Source organism: Benincasa hispida, chromosome 8, assembly GCF_009727055.1.
Source record: "Benincasa hispida cultivar B227 chromosome 8, ASM972705v1, whole genome shotgun sequence".
NCBI classification, from domain to species: domain Eukaryota; kingdom Viridiplantae; phylum Streptophyta; class Magnoliopsida; order Cucurbitales; family Cucurbitaceae; genus Benincasa; species Benincasa hispida.
In genome coordinates, this window is record NC_052356.1 from 43,197,768 (window position 1) to 43,211,374 (window position 13,607).

Sequence of the window (13,607 nt, forward strand, 5' to 3'; positions counted from 1 at the left end):
GTAGTACTAAGTCAGGAAAAGAGTCAAGTACCTCATCTTGAGAGTTGATTTGATGAAAAGGGAATATGTCTTCATGAAAAACAACATCTCTTGAAATAAACATCTTCTTCTTCTCAATGTCATATAAACGGTAGCCTTGACACCAGTGGGGTAGCGCAAAAAGATAGAGACAATGGCCCGTGGTTGAAATTTTGTAAGCAAAGTAGATGCAAAGCAAAGACAACCAAATGTACGAAGTGAATGCTTATCAGCATGTTCACCATTCAATCGATAAAAGGGAGTTTGCCAAGATAGAATATGAGATGGAGTTCTGTTAACCAAATAAGAAGCAGTCAATATGCATTCTCCCCAAAACATGATTGGCAACCTAGACTAGAACAAGAGAGACCGTGCTACATTTAACAAATGTTGGTGTTTTCTTTCCACTACCGAATTCTGTTAAGGCTTTTCAACACAAAAAAATTGGTGGAGAACTCCTTTAGAAGCAAAAATATCAGTAAAAGCCAAGTCTGGTGCATTATCAGATCGAAAAACTTTAATAAAACGACCATATTGAGTCTCAGCCAGTTGAAAGAAACGAGGAACGATAGTAATAGCTTCAGACTTGTTTCTCATCAGAAAAACCAAAGCATATCGAGAGTAGTCATCAACTATTGTTAAGAAATAATGATATCCGGCATGAGTAGGCTCATTATAGGGGCCCCAAACATCACAATGTATAACATCAAATGCATGAGCAGCAAGCCTATTATTACTTTGAAAAAATAGTCGTTTATGTTTTGCTAAAGGGCATATCAAGCATTTATTACAAGTATTATCCAACTCAACATGTAAAATATCTTTTAGTGAACTAAGATGCTTGTGGGATGGGTGTCCAAGACGATTATGCCAAGTAAAGGTAGAAAATGCAGTAGTGGAAGAACAAACAAGTTCTGTAAGTATAGAAGAATGTGTGGAGGAATGTAAAGACTTAACAACTGAAGCTTGTAAAAGATATAGTCCATGCCATTTGCTAGCCTTGCTAATCATCTTCAAAGAGTACTTGTCCTGAATTAGATAAGAATCACTGGAAAAAGTGACCATTACTGGTAGATGAGAAGTTAAAAAGCTTATGGAAATCAAGTTGAAATAGAATGCTGGTATATATAATACATTCTGTAGCATAATATCGGTAGTTATTTGGATATCTCCAACAAATTCAACAAAAAGTTGAGACTGATTTAGTAAAGAAATACTTGCTGGTTTAATTGGTCGTAAAGAAGTGAATAAGGCCTTATTATAGCAAATGTGTGTTGAAACACCAGAATCAAGTATCCATTAATCAAAAGATATACCAGGAAATGAGCAAATACCTACTACATGTCCATTAGAATTGATTGGTTCTGCTGCAATTGTGGGTGATTTGAACTTGTTGAGATGAGATTAAAACATGGCTAATAACCCTTGGCACTGCTCAGTTGTAAGAGAAGAAAGAGAATCAGAATGTTCTATTTTTGCTGATGATCCAAGAGACTTATAAAGCTTGTGGTCAGTAGGATAGCCATGAAGTTTGTAGCAATGATCAACTGTATGTCCTTGAAGATTGAAGTGGGTGAAAAATGGCCTCTTCTTCTTTTTGTGTTGATTGATGTTGCAGAAATTATTTAGAGTAGGTTGGGAGGAGGTCGAGGAACTATTTTTCACAAGAAGAGCAGTCGCATTGGATGAAGACACATTAAGGCTAGGGGATAAAGAGAAAGCTTTCTAATCAACTTCTTGTACTACCAAAGAAAAAGCACGATTGATAGAGGGTTATGGTTCCATCAGCAGCAACTGTGATCAAATAGGAGCAAAGGTTTAAGCCCATTAGAAAAGCCATAATATACTCCGTTTGAAAGTATGTTTGTAGATTCTTCCACAGGAACAGGAAGGGCGATAGGATATCAGTTCATTCCACAACGTTTTTAACTTTGCATAGTATGTAGTGACAAAATGTTGGTTCTGAGTGAGGTTGGAAATTTCCCAACGAATCGGAAAAACCCTTGGTCGATTCTTACGCTGGTATCGTTCTTGAAGATCAGCCCAAATTTCTTGCGCGGAGTCAAAGAAATTGATGCTCGCAGAAATCTCTTTAGAAAGAGAACTAAGAATCCACACAGTTACTACGTCATTGCATATGATCCAATATCTAAGTAACCCACCATAAGGATGAGGAATTTCTCCATTGATGAAGCCAAGTTTATTCTTGACAGTGAGCCCTATCTTCATCGCCTGACTCCATGAGTTGTAGTTCGATTCCGTGAGAAGATTGGAAATGAGCACAAGAATGGTACTGTTTAAGGGATGAAGAAAATAAGGGTTCTGATATTGTTCAAGAATGGAGGAATGGGAAACTCGAGCATTCTCCATGTAGTTGGAGTTTTCTAAAAAAGGCGGGTCGTCGTTCCCGATCATGGAAAAAATAGAGAAAAAGAGAAAATATTTTGGAGGGAAGACGAAAGTCGAAAGAGAGAGAAAAAATTGGGAGGGAAGGTGAGGGAGAAATATTTCCGATTTCTTTTAATGCTCTGATACCATATTAGACAGTAGTAAATAAATCTTATTCATTCTTTATTAACCACAAAAAGCTTTTATATAGGCAAGTACATAACAGAAAGCAAGATACAACAATAATAACCATTTAACAGTATTTATAACAAAACTCTAACTAATCCTTATGTCTAATAACTTGCAAGCAGAATTAGAATTTTTTTCACATTGGAATGTAGGTTAGGCTTAGAAAATCGGGGAATGAGGTGCAGATTTATAAATTTTGAGTTTGTGATGGAACCATTAAATTTTGAGTTTGTGATGGAACCATTAAATTTTGAGTTTTTTCTTGTACTATTTATAAATTTTGAGTTTCATCTTAATTATTTTATTATAGTCAAGTTTAAAATAATCTAAAAAATTTAGAAAAATATTTGTTTTTTGAATTTTGAAATATAGTTTTGACTAAAATTATAACTTTATTTAATTTATTGTTTTATAATTTGATATTTTGATTTTATTAGGTTTTGAAATAAAATGTTATACAAACATTTGTCTCTTTTACTAATTTAAATTGGAGTTTTCAACACATATAATTTAAATAAATATACTTAATTATGCAAAAATCTAGTTCAATTTACTTTTTACCCCTCCCTACTCAATTTTGATTAAAAATGTATATATAATAAGAAGAAACGCATATAAGGGATGTTTCTTGTAGTGATCAATTTACAGCTAGGATAAATAAATAAAAAAAAAACATATAAACAAAGGGAAGAGAGCGAATTAAAAAAGACAATCTAATAAATAATAATAATTAAAAAGAAAAAACTCCAAAATGAAAAAAAAAAAAAAAAAAGAATTATCATTAAACTAAGAATCTGTTTAAAATGAATTAGAAAATCTTTTATTTAAACATTCTTGATTTAAAATAAAAACACGTGTTTGACAACTCTTTCTTATAAGTATTTTTACATATAAGTTTGTTTGGTTTGTTATATACTAAAAATATTTTTTATTAATGCTTTCCAAAATTGATCGATGGTAGCCAAAATTTGGCCAGAGTCGGTGGTCGAAAGTTTGCCAGCAGGGGTTGTCGACGGTGGTCATTGAAGTTGGCCGACAGCGATCACCAGAGATGGGGTCAAAGTTGGTCGACGGTGACCGAAGTTTGGCGACAGTCGGCGGCCAGAAGTCCATCGACAGGGTTGTCAGAAGTCCGTCGGCAGGATCGTCGGGAGTGGTGTCCGAAGGTGGCCGACGATAATCGTCGGAGGTGGTGGTCGGTGTTGGCCTATAGCGGCCGCCGGAGGTGGTGTCTGAAAGTTGACCGACAAACTTCCTAAATTAAATTAGGAAAAAGAAAAAAAAAACATAACCCATGAGTTTGAATAGTAAAGAGGGTAGTAAGCGTCGCTTCCTAAACAAGTTCACAAGGGTTGGGCTTAGAATACCTAACCCATCCCAAGCCTAACCCTTGAAACAAACACAAAAAATAATTAACCAATTTACTTTAAATTAAATCTAAATTTTCAAATTTTTTCAAATATTTGATTAAAGGAATTCAAAATAAACGAATTATCTTCTCCTAATTTTTTAATTAGATTTTGGATCCAAACTCCAAATTTAGAAAAAGTAAAATTTTAAAGCCACAATTTTCTCTTTTTCCTTCTTAAATTTTATTTCCTTCACAACTCCAAATTCCAAATTCTTTTGCCAACCAATTTAAATCATTTATGTTATCAAATTAATTTAAATTAAACATCTTCTTCAAATATCTCGATTTGGATTAAAAAAAAATTAGTGGAAAATAAAACTCAATAACTTAAAATATTCAACTTAAATTCACCTAAAGTTTCAAGATTTACACATATAATTTGATAATTCAATGATAAATATTTAAATAAAAATGGATATATACTTGATATCTCATTCCGTTTGAATAGTATTAAGATAGAAACAATCGAATCAAATTAGAAAAAATCATCAACATAAGCGTAGCTCAACTGACATAGTACTTGTACTATCGATCTTGAAATCAGAGGTTTGATTCCTCTACTCTACATTTTAATTACAATATATTTACAAATAAATAAATAAATAGAAAAAATCAATACACAATTTTATATGGTTCACAAATTGTGCATTAATTACATTTGCAAGCATGATATTAAAGAACAGTAGAATATAATAATAATAGAGGTTTTGTGTACCTAAAGAAGGTTTGGGAAACGATTATCTAAAATTATAATAACCACCTCTTATTATAGTAATTATTATTTCAAAATCTCCAATTAATTTTTAATTACCATTTGCTACCATTTTTAAACTATTATAATCAAACTATAATAACTAATTTATACTCCGAGAGGTTGAAATATTCGTACCTTAAATAAAAAAGACTCAAAATAAAACTTAAATCAGACTTCTTGTCGTGCTTAGTTTTCATATTGGACTCGGAATATTAAAAAAGTTGTTTTAAAATGATAATATTTAAAAATAATTTTAAATTAAGCCTGATCGTGTAGAACTTTGATTCTTGAATCTTCCTCGACCTACTTTATGGTTATATTATTCAGTCTTTAGATGATATTGCTTGCAAATTATGTTATTGTTTAAACAGAAATCCCTAAAATCTAACATCCATAAGTTGGAATTTAAAAATCTTGACAAATATCAATTCACACAAATCCTAAATTAATAATTACATCAAATCTTAAATTAATAATTATATTAAATTTAGTTTCATAAATGCATCAATTTAATTATACTTTATTTAGTTAATAAAAATTTAGTATTTAAATTGATATACTTATGAAAATTCAAAGTTTAAATTACAATTATTAGTTTGGGGTTTAAATTAATACTACATCCAAAGTTTATGGGTACAACCTTCGAAAGTCAATGATATAAATTGATATCTGTCTTTAAAAATAGTTGGAAAAAATTGGTATTTAAAAAATAATTTTGAATACCTGATTCATCTAGTGAATTAATTTTTAGTATACTTATGTTGACTTGTCATTTTCTTGAACAGAGTTTTTCTTGTTTGGATAGTCAATATTAAAATGAACTCATGTGCTAATGTAACACAGAGATGTTAAAATTTTACACTATTTGAAAATTTGAATGGTTTCTTTTCAAACATGTGCCTTCATTGATTGTCAAGGCCCGGTTTGATATCTATTTTTTTTTTTTTAATTTTTTAAAGTTAAAAGCCTATATAAATATCTCTTCTATTCTTAAGGTTCGGTTTGATAATTATTTGGTTTTTTATTTTTATTTTTGAAAATTAAGTTTATTTTATCAACATTTCTTATAATGATTTACATTTTTCTTAAATACAATGATTGAATTCTTAGTCAAATTTAAAAAATAAAAACAACTTTTTGAAAGTTACATTTTTAGTTCTTAAAATTTAGCCTGATTTTTTAAATTATTGATGAAAAAATAGAGAACAAATGAAAAATTTTAGATAAGGAAATAACGTGAGTAGGCTTAATTTTCAATAACAAAATCCAAAAGCAAGATTGTTATGAAATAGGGCTTGAATTTCTTGTTTTCTTATCTACTTTTTATTCATATTTTAAAAAATCAAGCCAAACTTTAAAAACTAAAGAAAATATAGTTTTTGAGAATTTCATTATGTTTTTTAAATTTGGCTAAGAATTCAACTTTTGTACTCAAGAAATATGTAAACCATGGTAAGAAAATATGAGAAAATAAATTTAATTTTCAAAAAATAAAAAATAAATTATTATCAAATTGGACAAAAGAATTTACAAAATTGGAAGGATTCTTGAATATAAATGAAACTACTATTTGCATATTTGAAAATCATTTTTACACTGGTATCTTATTCAATTGTACATTCTATTTTTTTTTAACCTTAAAGGAGTTAGTTCCACGTCTGCAATTGAATGAGTTTATAATGAAATGTAATAAAAAAAATCCATGTTTAAAAATTAGATCGAGCGTTTTGGATTCGATTTGTAATATCAAATTCATTTTGTTTCTACAGTTTTCAACACAACCCTTTTTCCCATTGTTTTCACACTTCATGGTCTCATTTCCATTATGCTCTTGATTCCCTACTCATTCCAACACTCCTCTTATTTCTAGTAAGACATTAATCTTGATTACATTTCAATCTCCCAACATAACTCCTAAATATTAATAAATGATGAAGTATTATTTCATCACACACAAAAAAAGAAAAAAAAATCAAATATTGTCCGTCCAACCAACGATGTATAAATATTACACATTAGTCCTAAATGTGAAATGTTTGAATTTTTTAAATCTTACATTGTTAACTTTTTTTCGTTAGTGGTTAAAAATTGAAAATGCATAATCCAATTGTAAAAAAAGATAATTAAGAAAAAAAAAAAAAAGACTCAATAACAATAACCAAATCCATCATAACCCGGGCTTGAGTCGCCTTTAATTCTAAAATATTATCGTCATGTTCATCTTAGATGTCTTACTTTGATGGTAATATGAGTATTGGCATAACATTTCTTTCTAAAAGTCGAATTTTTTATTTCCATCTACATATTTGTTATATACTAAAAAAAGTATTAACCTCTATCCCTCATTGTATTTAAATCCAAATTGTTTACTCATAATTTTTTTTTACAAAAATTTAAGTGAAACTTCATAAACAAAATTTCTAAATCTGCTACTACTAAAAAAAAAAGTAAAGGATTGACTTTTTTTTTTTTTTTTTTTGAGAAGATTAAAATTTTTGTCGCTTAATTTATTATATTAAAAAGAAAGAAAACAACTAAAAAGTATCTAACCCAATTAGAATAGAAGAGTTAAAAGCTACATATAAATAGAAACCTTACATAAATGGGGATGTGGACTATTTGTAGATATTAATTCCACATTTTCTAACAGAATTTGATAGAAGTACAATTTTGGAATTAAAGTGGAATCAGTAAAATGGGCAGAAATAAATAAATAAAATAATTTTTATGTAAAGAAGTGGGTGTGGAAAATCCAAAATGTTGACCTAGAAGGAGCCAAAGAAACCAACATCCACGCAGTCTGCCGCGGTTTGACAGTGTGGCGCCGAGTCCCATTCGCGTTTTGATTTGGTCATTCAAACGGCGCACCGCACGCTCCTTTATTGCCTTACATTTCACAATTTCCCCCTATTTTTCAATTCAAACATCATTAACTCAATCATATCTAATTTTAATGCTTACATTCATCAACTTTTTCTTTTCCATTTCATTGTTGATTAAATTTTCAATTTGTTTATGTTTGATGATATAATCGTAAAATTACCTACACTTATTAACTTAAAATTTTAAATTATTTTAATAAATTTCAAACCTACCAATGAGGAAAGTCTTAGATGATATAATATTAAATTTACTTTCACTCATCAAGTTTAGTTTTTCTTGTCAATCGATGATTTAACAGTCTAATACATCTTTAAACTTTTAATCTTGTGTATAATAAATCACGGACCTATTCAACTTTCTTAAAAAAATAATAGGCCTACTATACACAAAATTGAAGGTTACGAGTCCTATCACTACAAAATTCAACTTTATATCAAATATGTTGATGGCAAAATTTGAACAAAGAGACTCACCTAACCTTCACGTGTCGTCGACGATAAATTTGTATTTTGGGAGAAGAGGTCACTTACAAAACAATCAAAATAATACATCAGTGTGGTGCTTGCCATAGACACTTAAATGCTTGTGTTAGTTTTAATAAAGAGTTAGAGCAAGCAATATAGGGAAGAATATGAAATTACCTAGACGGATACGTCATACTTTGTATATAGTGGGACCAAACTTGAGGTTTCCTTCATCCTTTTAAGAAAATGATTATGATTTCCTTTATCCTTTTGAGCATATGATTCTCATAGTCTGGATCAAGCCACTCGGGACACTAGATAGATACCTACCAAAATTAGGCTTCAAAGAATGGGGGGTCAATTACTTTACCCTCTCTTCTTTGGCATCTATCCAAAGGAAAATAGGTGAGTTTGCCTCGACCTTGGAGCGAATTAATTGGCCCGCTGATGCAACGAAAAAAGGCATTTAGGCTAAATCTATGGCCAATCAAAAGAAGTCCATCCCTAAATGAGAGAGCACTCTCAAAACAGCATAAAATTATACATTCAAATGGATCATTCAAAACTTTCTATTACAAATCCCAAAGAGGCTATTTATAGACTTACAACGAAATATGAAAATATCTAATTAAACACAAATTAATCTAAATTATCAACTAAAATAATCATTGCCAAAATATACTAATTATCTTCTAATTCTCCTCATCAACTATTTTTACGGAATAATTTTTTAACTTACATTTTTTTTCGTACAATAATTGTAGAGATGAGATCAAACATTTAACCTCTAAGAAAGAAAGTCATATTATTCATCGTTGAGCCAAACTTACTTTGACAACTCTACCATATTTAATTCTCAATGATACTCGTATTGAATTACATCATAACAAGTAAATCATGACTTTAATTCATTTTCTTTAAACTTTTTATTATTTACATTGATTTTCATTAACCACTAAATCAATCCATAATAATTAATTTATGTCTACTGTATGTGTATATATATAAAGTGACTCCAAATGTAAATCAAGAAATGATATATTTGGAATGAAAGTAACACAAATGAAAACAAAAGCATAGATATAAATCAATGGAGAAGCAGTTTCGTATTAATTAGCCTTAAAAACAAGGTGCCAACTTGGAAAGCTTTCTAATTGTAACATGAAATTTTGCAGATCCAAATAATTTCAATTATATTTATAGTCAAACAATTTGACGAAGCACGAGGCAGACAAAACGAACACACAATCTCCATTTATTTTTTCTTTAATTTTTTTTAAAAATAGAAATTAAACAATAGGATTTTATTTTATTTTTATTTTGTTAAATAAATGGGAGAATTTGAATTGGTTTGTGGTTTCCCACTTAGACGAATGAGACAAAGGTTATTAGACATATGGATTGATTGAGAACTGGAAAGCACAATTTTAAGTTACCACTTGTCGTCAGGTTCGAAACCTCGGCACGTTTTTCCAACTAAACTCTTTTGCCTTTCAGATACGTCTTTTTCCCACTCTACTCTATTTATTTTGGTTAATAAATAGCTTTAAGTATTCCTCGAAATAAATAAATAATTTTTTTTGGTTGGAACAGCTACCTCCAGTAAATAGAAGATAACTACGCTCGAACGACTTGAACAACATTAGACGCCGGAAATTAACTTACAAAAGAGAACATTGTTACTAAGTCGTGGAGCTCGCCCTCCTTAAGAAATTTCGCGGCTCTGTCCCTTGTGCAAGCAGTTCAACAATGGCTATCGCGTCCCAGGATAAAACAGGGAAAATTTGTACAAATGACCCAATATTTGAGTCCAAAATGTCAAATGACCCTTTAAAAAAAAAAGGTCAAATGACCCTCAACTAACATTATCGTCATACCAGATTACGAGAGTTGCCCCCTTATAATATGGTCTAGCTTTCGCTTCACTTACTCTCACTCTCTCGTTGTTGTTGTCGCTCTCACTCTTTCGCTATGATGTGATTGTTTGTCAGTGTAGAATGATTTGAAAATTCTCATGAAATAATTTGTCTGAAACCTTAAATCGTTAATACCCTAAACAAACAATGATGAATTCTTTAAAATCTAAACTTTGTTTCAACCGTGCTTTTGTTGAACGAGGTTCACTTCAATGGTGCTTTGTTGAATGAAGTTTTATTGAACGAGGTTTTCCAAAACGGGAGTTTTCAGACCGGAACGAATTTTTTCCAGAACATGGTTTCATTAGAGCTGTGTGATTTGTCAAAAAAGGTATGTAAATAGCATAACGAAAAGAGTAGGAGAGTGAGTGCAAAGATTATTACCAAGGGTTTAGAACGACAGCGAGAAAGTTCGAGAGTGAGAAAAGGCGATAGCGAGAGAGAGCGACAACGAGAGCGTGAGAAAGCAAGAGCGTGAGAGGGCGAGAGCAGAATTGGAATTGTGTATTGGACTGATATTCATCTACTTGTACAACTTAATGACAAATGTTCTCTTGTTTTGTAGAATGACAGAAAAGTGTCTACCCATTTGATATGGAGGTGATTGGGATGAGAACAAAAGTTTGTATATTGAAGGCGAGTTGACTTGAATCATTATGCCTATTACATTAAAGTATGAAGAACTTAAAGCTAACATTTACAGGGTTACTATTCAAAGTTTGATGTTATCACTAGAGTTAAATATAAGCTTGACTATGAAGCCCCTCCACAATACATATGAAACGATGGTGATGTTCACTTCCTTCTTTTTCAGGAAGATCTTTTTAGAGTTCAACTATTTGTAACACGAAAATCGAACCATGACGAAAATGTGAATATGAGTTATGATGATTATATGAGTATAGATAGACAACACGAGGAATCATATGAGTTTAATCGAGAAGAAGATGATATTCCATTGTATTTGAACATTCAACCATCAACATTATCAATAGACAATAACCGCACTAATCCATGAGACTTAGGAAGAGAAACTCAGAGTAACCGACTAGTGCTCGGTAATGAGAGATCGACAGATTCAATAGATTATGGTCCTCTAGAAGAGTGTGATCCTTTCATAGCTGGTAATGAGAGATCAGCATGATTGAATTTTATGGATTGTGGTCCTCCAATAGAGTGTGATCATTTTATAGCTGGTAGTGAGAGATCAACATGATTGAATATTATGGATTGTGTCAAACAGAGGTGTGTGGATATGCAGTGACTTCAGTGGTTCCACAATCCAGGTCTTCATATTGTAGAAGAGAATTGATTATGCCTGGTACCTCTTTATCTGGAACAGATGTTGAAGTTGGTCAACTTTTCTTTTCTTTGTTTTTTTTTTTTTTTGGAGTAAAAGTGACTTGAAAATGAGATTATCTACTCTGTCCATAAACCATAATTTTGAATATAAGGTAAGGAAGTCAAGTAAGCCTTTGTTCACTAACAAATATATTGAGAAAAGTTGTAAGTGGAGCTTCCGTGCAGTAAAAATCTCAGGGTGTAATATTCAAGATCACAAAGTATATGCGAACGCATACATGTTCGTAGTTTTTGAGATACACTTTAGAGATTAAAAGTGATTATTAGCTTTTTATTTATGGTTAAGTTATACTTTATTTTTTTCAATATATTTGTGAGTATCCAGGTCAGTTTATGTACACTTCCACTAATTTTACGAGATAACTTGCTTGATCTTATAACATTTTGATACCAATAAAGTACATAGAATATTAAGACATGGGTAGATGATAAATTACACATTTTAATATCTATATCTTTAAAGTTTGCATCGGTTTGAATTCTAAATATTTAAAATCGTAAATTTAGTCTAATAAAACTTTGGATTTTTAAGATTTAGGTTAAGATATCATTCTCTTATACACATCTAGATGTGTATAAGAGACAGGGCTTGAACTAGTGGGGTAAAGACAAACCTAATTATATATCACTAACAAGTAACAATTTGAAAGTACATGGACTAATGATATTTTGATCTCTTACACATAAAATTGAGATTCTGTTTGATAACTAACCCTATAGACACTCCTTCCACCTCCAAAATTTTTCCTTTGTTATCTATCAATGATTTAACCAAGCCAAATTTTGAAAACTAAAAATAAAAACTTTTAAAAACTTGTTTTTGTTTTTGGGATTTGATTAATAATTCAATTATTGTACTTAAGAAAGATACGAATCATTATAAGAAATTGAGAGGAAATAAACTTAATTTTCAAATTAAAAAAAAAAGAACGAAATGGTTACTAAATCAAATGGGACCTGAATATTTAGTGTTGAATCAAATATAAAATTGTAATTTATATATAACATATCAATTAAATTTAAAAATTTGAATTTGTCAAGAATTTATTAGACATAAATTTGAAAGTTTTAAATCTATTAGATACAAAACTAAAAGTTTAGAGGGGTGAGATACTTTTATATATACAGGGGTCTTTCTTAATATAAAAAAATATTTAAAAATATTTACATAGTAAAATTTCAAAAGTAATTTTGGAATTTTTCCTATAAAACTTAAATATTTTTAGGATTTTCCTATTTATAAGAATTTTAAAGCCACACACCAATTTTTCTCACAAAATGTTCACATTTTTATTGATGTGTTATTTAATTATGTTTCATTATTAAAGTCGTCTGTTCTGTTCTTCAGATTATTAATTTATTGTTGGTTTAGATGTCAACATTTTATATATTTTAGTCATGTTATTGTTTAGATATTGATCTCCGAAAATTTTATATATAAAGGTTAAATATTAAAAAAGAAAAAGTTAGGTGGCATAGATAGCAATTTGATTTTAAATAATTACAAATTTAGTACAAAATTAAAACACTTGCAAATATAGCATATTTTAAAACATATCCAAATAATAATAATAATAAAGTTAGAAGGAGTCGGTTGACAAAATTTTGCACATGTATATTCATTATATCAATCTGTCGATAATAGATGTATATATATTATAGAATATATTTATATAGATATTTATTGCTTATATTATAAAATGGTAGTACGATGGTATACAAGATAAAAAAAATAATTATATAAAATTATTTAAACGTCTATCAATGTTGTAAATTAAAATGGTAAATAGATGATAGGACTGTTTTTAAATATAAAAAATAAATAAAAATATTTACAAAATATAGAAAATTTTAGAACTATCAAGGATAAACACTGATAGACTTCTATCAGTATCTATCATGATAGATAAGTTTATCAGTGTCTATCCGCGTTTATCATTGATGGTTCTAAAATTTTGCTATATCTTATAAGTATTTTCAACAGTTTTACCATTTGAAATAATTTTTCTAGATGATATGCAGAGGAAAAAACAAGAAATTGCTTACAAATATTTCGATGGGCATACAAAGAATATAAGAAAAATTACCATGTTAAACAAGTAATGCAAATTTCTATTTTGAGGGGTACACATGCAAATATGGTAACCAATTTTGCCATAGTGTCATATTCTGATAGAAAAAGTTTTTTTTTTCTTTTTATTTTTGTCAATCTGGATCAAATG